The following is a 14,486-nucleotide window of genomic DNA, read 5'->3' as shown; positions in this document are numbered from 1 at the left end:
AAGTTTAACATGACAGCAAATGTACAACGTTTCGATGTACCTGATGATGACAAAACCTTGTCGAAACGTTGTACATTTGCTGTCATGTTAAACTTATATTAAAGTTTTTCTTCATTACCCATTTAAGCCGTCTCCAGCCATTAAAAGATGTATTTAATTTCACAAAAACTTAGACAAATCACACATAAGCAGAGACTGAGTACAATCACACAGAGATTGAGTACGTTATATGAAAATGATTTGATTATACAAATCAGCAAGTTACTTGACAACCACAGCCTACATAAAGCCGTAATGGTACACCATATATCAGAGCTACATTTCTGACATTGTTTGACGAAACGTAGGTGCTATGAAGCCACTGAAAACTGATCATTTTGGCAAGGGTGTTTAACAGTTATTTCTGATGTAAGATATTCAAACAGTCAGATCATCAAGATGTGTTCAGATCGGAGATTTAGGATTTCCAAGACGGGGATATCAATTGTACTTAATGGCATTTGAAAACAAAATACCCTAATGTGTTAAGCAAAGTGCGGTGGTTTGTTACAGATGAGAATCCAAGAACACAAAGGTCAGTGGCAAAAGCTGTCCACGAGCTAACAGTACATAACATAATCAAGAAAGACATAGGTCACGTGTACACAATTTATTTCCACGGTATAGCCGTTTAACTGTCACATACCTCAACCAGCTGGAAAATCTGGAAAATGAAACAGATATTTATGCTATTTCATACCAAGACATGCCAGTAAGCCATCAGATGCAGTGACTGTGGATTTTTGTGTGATTGGATTATTGAAATAGGCTCTGCAAAACTACCGTTTTCGGCCACTAGATGGCTTATGGAAAGCATGTAGGAAGGTGGAACTTACTTTAGAAGTAACAGCTTTATGACTGAGCCTTTTGCAATAGCAACTATGCTGCAGAACTATTGTTAAGATGCACGGTCGCCAGTGTATGGTCAGAGACAGAGACATGAGCTGTGACGACGTCGTGAGGCTTAGTAATTGTTTTGATATAATGTACTCAACCTTTGTACATAAGAACCCTTTAAGAAAGAGAGATATATATATGCATGAAAATGACCCTTTAACTTGGGTCTCAATAGTGCATAATATCAAAAGATACATAAATTAACCTCTTTAACAATGAAGTGCAAAAAGTCATGGAACAACTCTTTAACAAACTGGTCGCCACAAAAAAAAAATTGCTCTTTCAAATCTTAAACACTTTCATATATTAAGCAGATAATTTCACATTTTATTCTTTTACACTTTAACATGAAACTTCTATACTTTTTTGTGTGAAATACATTTTAAATGTATAACGTTGCAATTTCTGTTGTACACATATTTCAAACATAAATGTTATTTGTCGTTCTAAACATTTATATTGACTCTTTTAGTTCTATATGTTTTTACTATCTATGAATCTTTAAACACAATAAAGTATATTTACATTTTATGAAGGTTTTACTTTATGGTAAATAAACTCCTTATCTATCATCAAAATGCTATTGTTTACAGATTTATAACACATCTAAACATATATATCGCAACATTTCAAAGGCTAGGCAAGCATTTTACTTCATAACCATAAGTATTCATAAGTATTTTTGAAACAATATCACTATTTCTCATAGCTCAGCATACAAACTTTGAATATTGACAAAGTAAGAGAATAATTTTACGCCTCCGGTATTATTTTTCACCATAGATTTTTAAAAGAAAGAAGCAGAACTAGGTTTTGTGGCATTTTTAAACATGACTTGTCTATACCTCAAGAAATATAAATGTATTTTAGATGTTAATAAATATATTTGTTTTCTAGACTAGTACTTCCCAAACTTTTTCAGCTCGCGACACACTTTTAATGTCCCAAACATTCTGCGGCACATGTAAATAAGTTCGTATAGCAGGCCTAGTGGCAGCCCCCCTGACTAAGACAGGGAGAAATTACTGTTACACTGTGTATCAAGGAGAAAATAAATCAAATTTAAAAATTTATTGAATTGATAATAAATGTACATTACTAAATAAAAATTACTTAATAATTGCAAATTGTTTTGGTTTGTTTGAAGTTAAGCACAAAGCTACACAAAGGGCTGTTTGTGCTCTGCCCACTACGAGTATCGAAATTCGGTTTCTATCGTTGTAAATCAGCAGACATACCGCTGTGCCACTGGGGTGGGGGGAGGGGGAGTTGTTTCGGAAAACCCTATAACCCGAGCGCTTTAGAAATGTGGACCTTTGTTCACCAGTGATAAACTGGGAAGGCTTAATGTAAAACTAAGTGTTAGAAAAGATCATAGTAAACCTCCACGACAACCCGGAAGTTTGGTAATGAATTGTTTGTTTGTTTTTGTTTAGCACAAAGCTACACAGTGGGCTATCTGTGCTCTGCCCACCACGGGTATCGAAACCCGCACACATACCGCTGTGCCACTGGGGGGCTTGGTAATGAAAAGGATTTCGACACTTATGACTAACAGTATAGTTTAATTACCTTTTTAAAAAAGGACACAAATAAATCTTTCGGAATTCTACAGATTCCAGCTTCAACATATGAATTAAAAAAAATATGATGATTAACAATAGGACAACAGCAGCAACAACGAACATTTGACAGATGTATGTTCGGTGAACGTTTCAGAATATACATATTCTATCTTCAGCAAGCTATATTGAACAGGGTAAATTATTAAGTACAGACATCTTATAAAGTTTTAAACATTCTATAAAAAGTGATTAAAATAAAGAATAACAGTATGAAATAAATTAAAAGACAATCAAATAAACAGAAAATAGAATAATGCAACGATATTATACAAGTTATTCAGAACAGACTTAATTGTAGTGAAGTTGTGTTAATATTTAAAATTGGGAGTTCATTTACGATAGATAAACTTTCTTTAATTAAAACTTCAATATGTGATGATCCAGATGAGATGACTTTGAAGTTCGTAATCAAAACGGGGATGGTTAGTGTTTTCACTATGTGTGCGAATTGTTGAGTCTGGTGCATTTGATAATCTTTTACCAGTTCTGCTTGATACTACCATATGTTCGCAGACTCACAGGTGTAATTGGCGTATAGTTTTGCCAACGTAAGTGGCATTACAGCCACAACATGTGTATATATATATATATATATACGATCCTAGAACGTATAGGGGTAAATAATAGGTCTTTAGATCGGTATAGATTTTGTAGCTGAACTTGTGGATAAAACGTTTTAATTATTCTTAAAATTTGTGATTTCAGTATGAAACTTTGCTTACCTAAAAAAGGAACGATTAATCTTAATGGGTATCTATCAACAGTGTGTGTTTTTTGGGGGCTTCAAGTTTGTGAGAAAGGAACTTGCGTGTTAGGGCTTGAATAAAATGCATGGAATAACCGTTGTTTATTAATATGTTCTGTAAGGCGGTGATTTCAGTATGAAGAGAGAGAGTTAGTTAGAACAGATGTTATATGCTCTATTGAGAAGGCTGAGAATAAGGTTACGTTTAAAGGAATTCGGAATAAAACTGTCGAATTGAGTATGTAAGTCTGTATATGTTTTTTTTACGATAAACGGATGTTGTAAAGTGGTTACCTAATCTGTTGAATTGGATATCAAGAAAGGGCAACTTACCGTTGTTGTTTTTTCAGTTTCACAAGTAAAATTAATGTTAGGGTGTTTCGAATTTAAATAATCTAAAAACTTTTGGATGTGAGTAGAGCTTCGAAAGTCGGTTTGTATTCAGCAGGACAGGTATCTAACCAGGAACGCTCATAGTGACAAAGAAATATGTTAGCAAAAGGAGGCCCTAAAGATGACCCCATTGCCGCGCCATCTATTTGGTCATATAGCTGACCGTTGGAGACAAAGTGATTGTCCTTGAGGGCAAGGTTAAGAAATTCTTCGAATTGTTGGCGATTAAAGCTTGTACATGTTTTAATTTTTAAGTTTCTTTAATATTATTTGTATAGTTTCTTCAAGTGGAATGTTTGTGGATAAAGATTCAATGTCGAAACTAGCAAGTATGTATTGATCGGCATTATTGATTTTAGAAATTTCTTGGGCAAAGGTAAAATAATATTTAATTGTAAACTCGTTGAAAGTGGGTGAATTGGAAGAGGAACGAAGAATTTAGCCGATTTATAGGTATGGAAACCGATGCTGGATAAAATAGTTCTTAAGGATATGTTGTCTTTGTGAACTTTAGGTAACCCATACGTGAGACCTGGGTGGGAGCCTGAGGGATAAATGTCTTCAAGAACGTTTTGTGAAATGTAATTGCAATGTTTGTGATTTCTTAAGGTTCGTTGTATTTTTTAATCACGTTTTATAGTGAGCTTTAGCCAATCGACGTTAAGAGCTCTGAATTTTGTTTTGTCACTAAGTATCCTTTGCATTTTGTTAATGTAATTTAGTTTATTAAATATAACAACGCCTGTACCTGCAGTATATTCTTCGTAAGTAACGGTAGAGGCAGATTTATGGGAGGTGTAGTTGTAGAATGAAGACAAAGCAGCGTTTTTATATCTTGTTTTTACAAAGTTCTCTAGGTTCTGGGAACCATTCCTGTTGAAAATAGATTGAGATTTCAAAATTTTATATTTAGGCTCAAAGGGGAACAGGTAATCAGATAATTTAAGTTTAGGGGGAGAGTTAAGGGAAAACTTTATGCCCTTACCTAGTGCACTTTTACAGGGTTTACTGAGTACAACATTAAAGTTACAAATCACCTTGTTAGGATCTATACTGTTGGAATTTTGTATCTGGAATTAATTTATTCGGTTTAACATTCTGTTTATGTTCCTTATGTAACGTTTCCAAGTGTGGCTATGCTGAAAAAATTGCCTTTCAATATGACCTATAAGTATATTGACATAGTTTGGAGCCATTTTGGTATCCGTTGTAGTGCCGTTAACCTGAAGGTAATGTTCGTTGTAGAATTCGAAGTTTAGAGATAAAATAAGAGTAGTAGGACTGGTTACTTTTTGAGATTCTGATTGACTGGAAAGGTTTAGAACACGTTTCAGAATTTCAAATCCTTTATGGCGTGGAATATTAGTGTAAATGGACGAAACATCCATTATAAAGATAGAGTTTTTTGAAGGTAAATGTCCTTTGGCATTGATTTCTTCCATGATATTTATAAAATTAGTTATGCCCTTTATGTAAGAAGGGAGAGTAAAGGGAATATCTTTTATGTGGTGGTCAACAAAAGCAGAAAGCTTCTCAATAGCCATGTTTGTATTAGAAATTATGGCCTCATCCTTATCTACTGGCTTTATTTTAATACTATTATTAGGTTTAAGATCCTTTAAAACAGTTCTTTCTTTTTGGCTCAGATTACTGTGACAATGATTGGTAGATTATAAGGTTTGCAGAATTTCATTTTCTACTGCTTTAATATATATCTCTCTGAATGTAATTCTCTGGTAAGTGGATCAAAGAGGACTTTTGTTTGATAATTGGAGTATTTTGATTGTCAGTAGGGTGAAACTTGTTGTGAAAAAAAAATCACTGAGTCTAAGTGTCCTAAAGAATTCGTATAGGTCAGAAAGAAGTTTCGGTTCATTAACAAAGTTATTGTTCGGATACAAGCTGAGACCTTAACTAAGGAGACTGAATTCTGCATCTTAAAGAACTATGTTTGAAAGATTAATTACGTTGGAAACATTGAGAGGAAGTTGGTTATTACTTGTAGGATTTATTTATTCTTTCCAATAAAAGACGAAGTTTTTTAGACATTTGTTTCAGGTGCTCATTATTAGAAAATGGAGTTTAGATAGTTTCTGGTTTGTGCTTGCTACTATAATAGCTTTTTTATCAAAAAGTGGAAAGAGCATGGAGCATTGTATCTTTTGTTGGTATGGTGGAGAGCATTTAGCATTCAGCAAAGGACTTCTCTGAGTCAATCAGAAATCCTCTGATATCGTCCTTAGATCAGTTCAGCTCATTCTTTCTCTGCTAAATATCTTCCTAGATTTCAGAGGCATCATCTCTTGGATGATAATTTACAGGGACACTAGCGAGAAATAACATAGAAGGATCAAAGAAACTTAATGACTACAGCTTCGCAATAACTAGATCCTGATCAAACAAAACAATAATTACTTTTTTTTTCAAGTGCCACTTCAACATATAACTATTTTAATTGTTGTTTATCAATTGATCTCTTCTTTTTTGTAAATGGGAAGCTATGGCCAGGTGGTTAGGACACTTGACTCGTAATCTGAGGGTCGCGGGTCCTTTTAGCCGTGGGGGAGTTATAATGTGACGGTCAATCCCAGTATTCATTGGTAAAAGAGTAGTTCAGGAGTTGGCGGTGGGTGATGATGACTAGCTGCCTTCTCTCTAGACGGCCAGCGCAAATATCTTTCATGTAGCTTTGCGCGAAATTCAAAACAAACCAAACCTTTGTAAACTATTCTACAAAACTATATAGTTAGCCTGGTGTAATCCCTTATGTGCCTTCTTCCAAGATTTCTTAACATCAGCTTTGGAACATTATGGAAATAATGACGTACTTCTGATTAAACACAGTTTGGTTTTGATTTCTTGCATCTTCCTATTTCCCAAACAGGATATTGTCAAAAAGAGTAAACGAATACCACTGATATCAATATATCTCTGCTTCTGGACTGTATGGGGCTAATGCTTGCTGAGATGATCTTTTTGCTTGATGCCTGCTTTTCGTATAATAGATTCTGCACTAGTGTTTTTATCCTAAAACTGTTTACTGGACCATCTATATTCATCAACAATAATGTCAAAGTGACTTCTGAGCCTTCAACTTCTCTCAGTATAGGCTGATCCTGTTGACTATCATGGTAATCTCCTTTATAAAAATAAAACATTTACATGGTTTTGGCCATGATGATGTACAATACTAATGTCATATTTCTGGAACTTTATTTGGTCGTTTTACTATCTAGCCTTCTATATAGTGAAATTCCGGGATGAATTTTCATGCTGATGAGCATTTCGGAAAGTAAAGATGTTCTCATTCAGGAAGGGGTGGAAATTACATCTGTGATGACGTCTAATAGTTCTTTATTAGTCCTCCTGTTTTTTGTGTTTTTTTTTCAGTAGATAACACAAATGACATATAGACTTATTAACAAGCATAGCAAAGGCCATTGTTGACACTAGAGGTACGAGAACATTGAATTATTCATTACATTCTTCTGTTCAGTATCACTTGTGTGGATTCTCTGATATCTCCGAAAATGCTGGAGGTATAAACACAAGTTCAACCTTGGAATACTCTGTGGACTCTCCCTTTCCAGGGAGGATATCTTTAAAAAAGTTGTGGTGCATTATTTTGAGTCTAGCTTTAGGTTTTTCGTCCAAACATTTTATTACGTCCCTCACCAGCATAACTTGTATTCTGTTCACTTTATTACGTCCAACACAAGCATTAGTGTAATTCTGTCCAATTTATTACGTCCAGCACAAGCATTGCTGTAATTTTAAACTCTTTTTTTACGTCCATCACAAACGTTGTTGTAAATTCTGTCAACTTTCTTACGTCAATCACAGGCTTTACTGTAACTCTGTCCATGACTTATGATATCTCTTCAAAGTAGATTTAGACAAGGCGATATGGTAATCCATTTCTTTTGTTTCTAGATAGTTCATATGGTAGAACATGAAACTGTTATAAACTATTACTTGTTGTAAGTGCTGTTTTCTCTCGAATTAACTTCTCTACTTCTAGTTCTCAGTATTTACTTTTCAAGACCAAAGTTTTTCCCATTAACCACAGTAGCCAAACATTTTTTATAAGCAACATAATTAAATATCAGTTTAAACAGCAATAACTAACTTGCAATGAAAACATTTCTCACAGTAATCACATGTTATAATATGTCATACTAAGAAAAGCATACCCAAACATTTTTTTCTAACCGTCATATCTTTTCCAATTTTAAAACGGGATATTTTTTTTTGCAACTAAACATCTCTCCAAATCCATTACATAACTGAAAACTTTTATTATCATTAAATGAGAGTATATATTAAAACAAATTAAATTTATCTGTTATGATCTAAAACCATTTAATTTCTCACAAATATTCTGTATGAGCAACGTATCCTTTTATCTACTATTTATTAATGGTTAACTAACTAATTACTTATTTACTAAAGTTTTATTTTTTAAAAAAGTTAGATATGATTCAATTAAGTTTTATATTACGTCATCACAAATATCTGAACACTAAAGGCATTATTCAAATCTTCTTATTGTTAAAGTTTGTCAAGAGATGGCAGGGCGTGCACATATATATATGTGAGTGAAATTCTTCAATGCCTAAATGTGGTTATTGTGGCGTACAATTAATAGACGTTATACACTAGGACTATTATATATATATATGTGTGTGTGTATGTGATATTAAACTTCGATTCAAGCACACACAAAAAAAATACCGTGTTACTTTTTCATTATCTTCTCGTGTAAATTTGCTGATTATTTGAAATCTAAATCCGATTCTATGTGGTTGAAAACGTCAAAGTAAGTGTTTCATAACGTAACACTATTTTTAAACTTGCTCATACGTGCAAGTTAACTTGCTAATTTTCTATTTAATTTATAATTTATACACAACTGCTAAACTACAAAAGAAAAAGTTTTATCCTAAATATATTAAGTGAAACAGTACATTTTTATATCAAATGTTAACATATATACTATTTCTTAAATTTCATTTTATAGTCATTATTTACCGAGTGTGTTATCTTTACATTCACGCTCCGACTCCAAAAAGTATATTCTGTTGTATTGTTTCCAAACAAAGGAAGTTGAGTGCGTGATAGTGTATAATTTTAGACTATTTTGTCGGCAGTATTGTTCTTTTTATTTGTAGCTATTTATATGCATTACAGACCAAAGAAAGACCAAGTGTTACTTAGGGAATTGGCAACTAAATTTTAATTGACTTGTATGTGTTCCTTATGCAGATTGTAATTTTTAAGATTTTAAGTGTGGTAGTTGGTTGGATCCCCTCGTATGCTACTATACTGGATAGTTTTATAAAGATGTAACGTACGTTATATTTGGAAACTCACCACGTCGTCATAGTCCACGTCGACACTCCTGGTCAAGCTCTATCTGACGATAATGTGTATTGACAATAGCTCTGTAGCGTAGTTTTCATTCTAAGGCTTCTGACGGATTATTATTCTATATTTATTTTAATATCGATATTTGTTTAAATTTAATTTATATTTAGAAATGTACATAAATTATACTGTTAAATATGTATTGCGAAACTCACGCCTATTCTATAAAGTTATAGAAAATTCTCGAGTGTAAGAATCAACAATGTATGTGTACGTAAACGCTAATATAGCTTTGTATTGTTACGTAATCTGAATTTTCGAGAAACTCTCCACACGCCTATAAATATAACTAACGCGACTCTAAAAAAAATGTGTCTATTATTGGGTTGCTGTAATTGGTGTGCTATAAACTTTGTAAGATATAACTGTGATTAACGCTTATCAGTTGGAACACTTCAAATATTTTATTAGAAAAATTTATAAATTTCGAACATTACAAAGCATTTAACTTCAGTGGATTCACATCGGACATTAGTACTTTTACGAAAACATTACCTAACGTCATCGGTGGAAACTCGACCTGTAATCGGCATGTGATCAGCGAGAACTACAGGGCTATCTAGCTCTCTGTTAAGTGAATTATACCTACGTCAACTCGAAATTAACTCGCTCATCGTTCATCGTCAACCCTCGATAAGATATCAAGGAAGTACCAGACTAGAAAGAAGACTTTATATTGCTTGTAAGTTTGTGAAACTTTTGTATATAAATCATTGTTTGTAAATTGTATTGTTGTTTGTATATTAAAACATATTTGTATTAAAAAAGAAAACTGTGTGACTATATATCGGCTTTTATTTAACTGCTAAATCCAAAATACAATTTAACAACTAAATTTAAATTATCATTTAGCTCGGTTTCAGACCATTCGAAATTGTAATACATATAATAACAAATTTGTAATACGTAACAAGCTGTCCTATCCAAAACACGCCCCTACTTTTAGCTGCTTTCAATAAGCCACCTAGTGTACGAGGACGACGATTTCCCAGTATCGGACTCGACCGTCGCGTCTGCATATAGAATAGTATGAATACCCATTTCCTTAATCCAGCTGTTTGAGGTATAGGATGATTAAAAATATATGTCACGGAAGCAAATTGTTCACCCGTGACTTAGGTCGATTTTATAGACGGAGATCCTTCTTTAGGACGCTGCGTATTGGTGCCTGGGCCACGTGGTCAGCTTTAGCCACTGACATCTGTGTTTTTAGATTTTCACTTGTTACAAAACGCTACGCTTTGCTTGCCATCGCTGGAGTGTGACTTCTTGCATGTCTCTTTCTAGATGATCCTGGCTCCCCAGGTTGATCCAAATTACTTTGATTTCCAATGCTATTGAGTACAAGAGGTATTCATATTTTAGAAATTAGAAATCCTGGATTGGAACACATCTATGTGATCTGAGTGTATTAATATTTTGTGTCGGAAGTGGCTGTTACATACCCTTATGTCTGAGGAGTTATAACGATAAAAATTGGGTTTCGATGCTTACGGTTAGCGCAGCACAAATAACTCCTTGTGTAACTTTGTGCTTAATAACAAGCAAGACAACAAAAAACATAGCCGTCCAATATCCATCAATTTACGATGGCATCACACTAACTACAAAACGGAAAACAATGTCAAGATGTAGTCCTGATATGCGTCCTTTCACCTTTTACATCGACTGTGTTTACCACCTGACTTGTTGATTTGCATATTCAAAATCACTTTAATACAACGTATTAAACCATTTGTATAGTGATCATGAGATCTATTGCCTTGCTGTACTAGCCGTACAAGTATCTGGCGCGAAGGAGGTTCATTGGCACGCCCCCAACTGGCCGTGTACAGTGAATGGTAGTTGACTCAGAATCTTGTGGGCTTAAGCATCTGAATCCCACCCCCTTATTGAATTTGTGTTGGAAGTTTTCTTGTCCTTCATTTGTGTTTGGCAGATATTGACGCAACATGGTATACGAACGCATTTTTATGTGTTTGTGTGTGTGTGTATTACTGCAATTTAAAATTTGTTTGTTTATTTTTTGCAACTGGTATAACTCTGATTATCAATTTTATATTTATAATGTGATTTGTATTGAACCTCAATTAATGTAATAATATATGTATAATAATTTTCACCTTAACTCTTTATGATGTCTAACTTATTCTGATATTATACGTAATGAAAATTGCTAATTAAATCACAAAATTGAGTCAGTCTGAGTATTCATTACATGGATAATTGTATGTCTGAAAATTGAAACAATACTTTTTTCAACAACTTGGCTGTTTCAACAAAGTAAGAACATACTACAAACCTCACGGATATTATATTAGAAACTGTTATTTTTTAAACAACTAATTATACTTTTCTAGTTCATCATTAAATTGGATTTAGTTCGTTAGCAAATTGAGAGTTTACAAACGAATGCCCATTTTGAAGTTTCCTGTTTATTCATACCTCCTATATTTCAATGAACAAATACAAAAAACCATATATATATATATATATATACACATATAATGCCATTAATTAATCCTACTATAGCTATTAAAACGAGTTTTCCATTTCGAAAGCAACACAAGTGTAATGATATAAACAAATAAAAAAAATTTCATGATAAAACTATCCGTTTTTGGACTTAAAAGTAGTTCTTTACAAAAGACTTATTACACTTTTTTTTACATAACTTTTCTTTTCAACATTTCACTCATAACTTGTAGAATGGTGAAGGAAGGGGAAGGGTTGCTCTTTGAACGTCCTGTTTAGAGTGAATTGCTGAAAGGCAGCACGTGCTCTATCGTCTCTCTTCTTTCTTTCTTTTTTGTCTACAAGAGGTCATGTTTAGCTCTATCATCTTTTGAGAAGTTTGAGAACTGTCGTACCCGCTCTCCTATCAGCACCAAAGACTCATTAAGGAATGACGTACGTCAATTATGGGATCTAGGCGCTTGCCTGGCAACGTCAAACCACATGGTGAACTTTGAATCTTGTTGGTAGAAGGTTACGGCGAATGGCCTGGGTCTTTGTGTACAAATTGCTTGTCAGCATCGAGGAACTGTCCTCACAAATTCTCCATCAAACCCAATAATGCTAATGTTTTTTGTTTTTTCCATAAAACTCTACCGTCAACTTACACAGAACAGACAATAAACTACAGGCCTTTTAAGTGATTAAAGTAAATGATTTTCGAGTTTCTCATACCTTATTAAGTGCGGCTGTTATATTTTAACTAATTATAAACAAAAAACACCGTTATAATTATCAATATAATTTCATTGATTTTAACATTGTAATATTTTTAATACTGTCTAAGTATTGTAACTTTAGTACAAATATATATATATATATATTATCAGTCGTAAAAAGTCAAAACAGGTTTATTAATGTTAATTATGTCGATGTCTTTTCGTCTTATTTTAGCTGTTGAACTTGTTTTCAACAGCTGTGCAGTTGGTCATGTTTGGTTGCTGTTGACAGCCATAAACTAGTAATTAGTGTCCGTTTATAGTTCAGAAAGATGTTAATAATATATGTGAAAGAAATATTATACAAAAATTCTGACAGCTGGTCGGGATTTATTAGTTAACTGGCAAATATGTTGTTTTCTTATAGATGTTTAAGACATGCGTGAATTCAAACCTTCTAGAAACAAAAACAAACTACATCCCTTCCACCTCCGATAGAAAAAAAATAATCCTAAGATGACGTACATATGCTGTTTTTTTTATTAGACCTAACAACCAAACAGCTGGCAGTATTCATCTATCACTTGACAGAGTATCGTATATTGATCAGTGTAAATCTGTTATTTTAGTAATTGGGCGCAAAAGAGCTGTGCTATATAAGATTAAAATGCTTATTGTTATAGGTAAGAAGCCCAAGGAAATATAATATCTGTTTATTTGCTCTGGGACGTAAAAAAAAAGTATTTGCAAATATGTCAAAAAAAAAAGGGTTGTACCCTCGTGTTAGCGATCTCAGCGTTGCTTTTCTAGTATAATAGTTTCTCGTTTATTTGAAGAACTTTGGTAAATCAGACCTCAGTGACATTTGGTCAGAAACCTGAAAAAATAAAAGAGTTTACTGAGAGGATTATAAAACATATACATACGACAGTAGTTCAACATTTAAACATTATACTGTCTGTTTGTTTCAAAGTTAGCTTGCAGGGTAAAATTGTATGTTGTATACCACTAAACTTTGCATTCAAATTACTTCTAACTACAAGAGGATAAAGTATCAACAATTTTTTTCTTTATCCATGATATTATACATCGGTAGTTGAAGAGACTTGTTAAAGAACAACAACTACTCTTTGTAAACTTCTAATAGATTATGCATTGGCGTCACGTACAATATCAGCCGTTAGGTTTAATATTTAAATTGCTTAACACACTACCATATATTAAATGATTAAACGTGTCTTCTCCTGTTTAGAAAGTGTTATTGTGGAAATAATTCACAGTTCAAGCTGTGGGGTTTAATGATTATGAAATACCTTAATCCGGATAGCATGTTAAAATGATAAATTCTTTTTTTTTATGACAACCATGAAGGCGTAAATCACCCTCTCAACCAATCAAATGTCATCTAGTTTCGTTTTACTTTCTTGGAATTCTAGACACATAGCAACGTTTATTACACATTATATCATATTCATAGTCTTGATTTCAAAACCATAAATCAAGCTAAAACTGAATGAAATTCTGACACAACATTGAAAACTGAGCACTTTGAAAGAATGGTGCTCATATAAGCACGTGTCGTAATGATAGTGTTAACATTTACAGTTATCACTTTGTGTTTCACTCCATATGCCAAGAAATATAGGTTTCACCAACAAACACAACCAATTATTGATACTATGTTCGCCCGCAGATAAACTGCGACCACCCATGTAGTTGTACATATTAGCTTCATGATATAGTCAGCTTGTGATTGGCCAGCCTTTCACACTGAATCACAGGTGGTCCTCTTCATGACGAGCTTGGAGCCAGACAAATTAAGTAAACTAGGGTAGTTTGTTTTTACGGCCAGAGGTCTTCCAGTGATAATATTGTTTTAGAAACTACACGTAGCCTTCTTTATTGGGGTTACTAGGAATTCGCAGGTTAGGTATTGTTATTAAGTGATTCTCTCAAATGGTTTCTTTTGATTGTATAGAGGATTACGTGGTAATTTTCATCACTCAAAGCAGAGCACAGAATAAATTCTAACTACTGGGATTGTCTTAGGGATAAAAGTTGAAAAAATTATCGAAGTATAAGCTCTAACGAAGTTTATCAACCATCTGTATCATTAGCTAACTTTTCACTAATTAATAACTTTTATCTCTCTCTTTTTAATGTAAGATACATTTTACAAATCGAACT

Source organism: Limulus polyphemus, unplaced genomic scaffold (genome assembly GCF_000517525.1).
Source record: "Limulus polyphemus unplaced genomic scaffold, Limulus_polyphemus-2.1.2 Scaffold73, whole genome shotgun sequence".
NCBI classification, from domain to species: domain Eukaryota; kingdom Metazoa; phylum Arthropoda; class Merostomata; order Xiphosura; family Limulidae; genus Limulus; species Limulus polyphemus.
The sequence above is the reverse complement of the archived record's forward strand: the minus strand, read 5'-3'. Positions refer to the sequence as shown.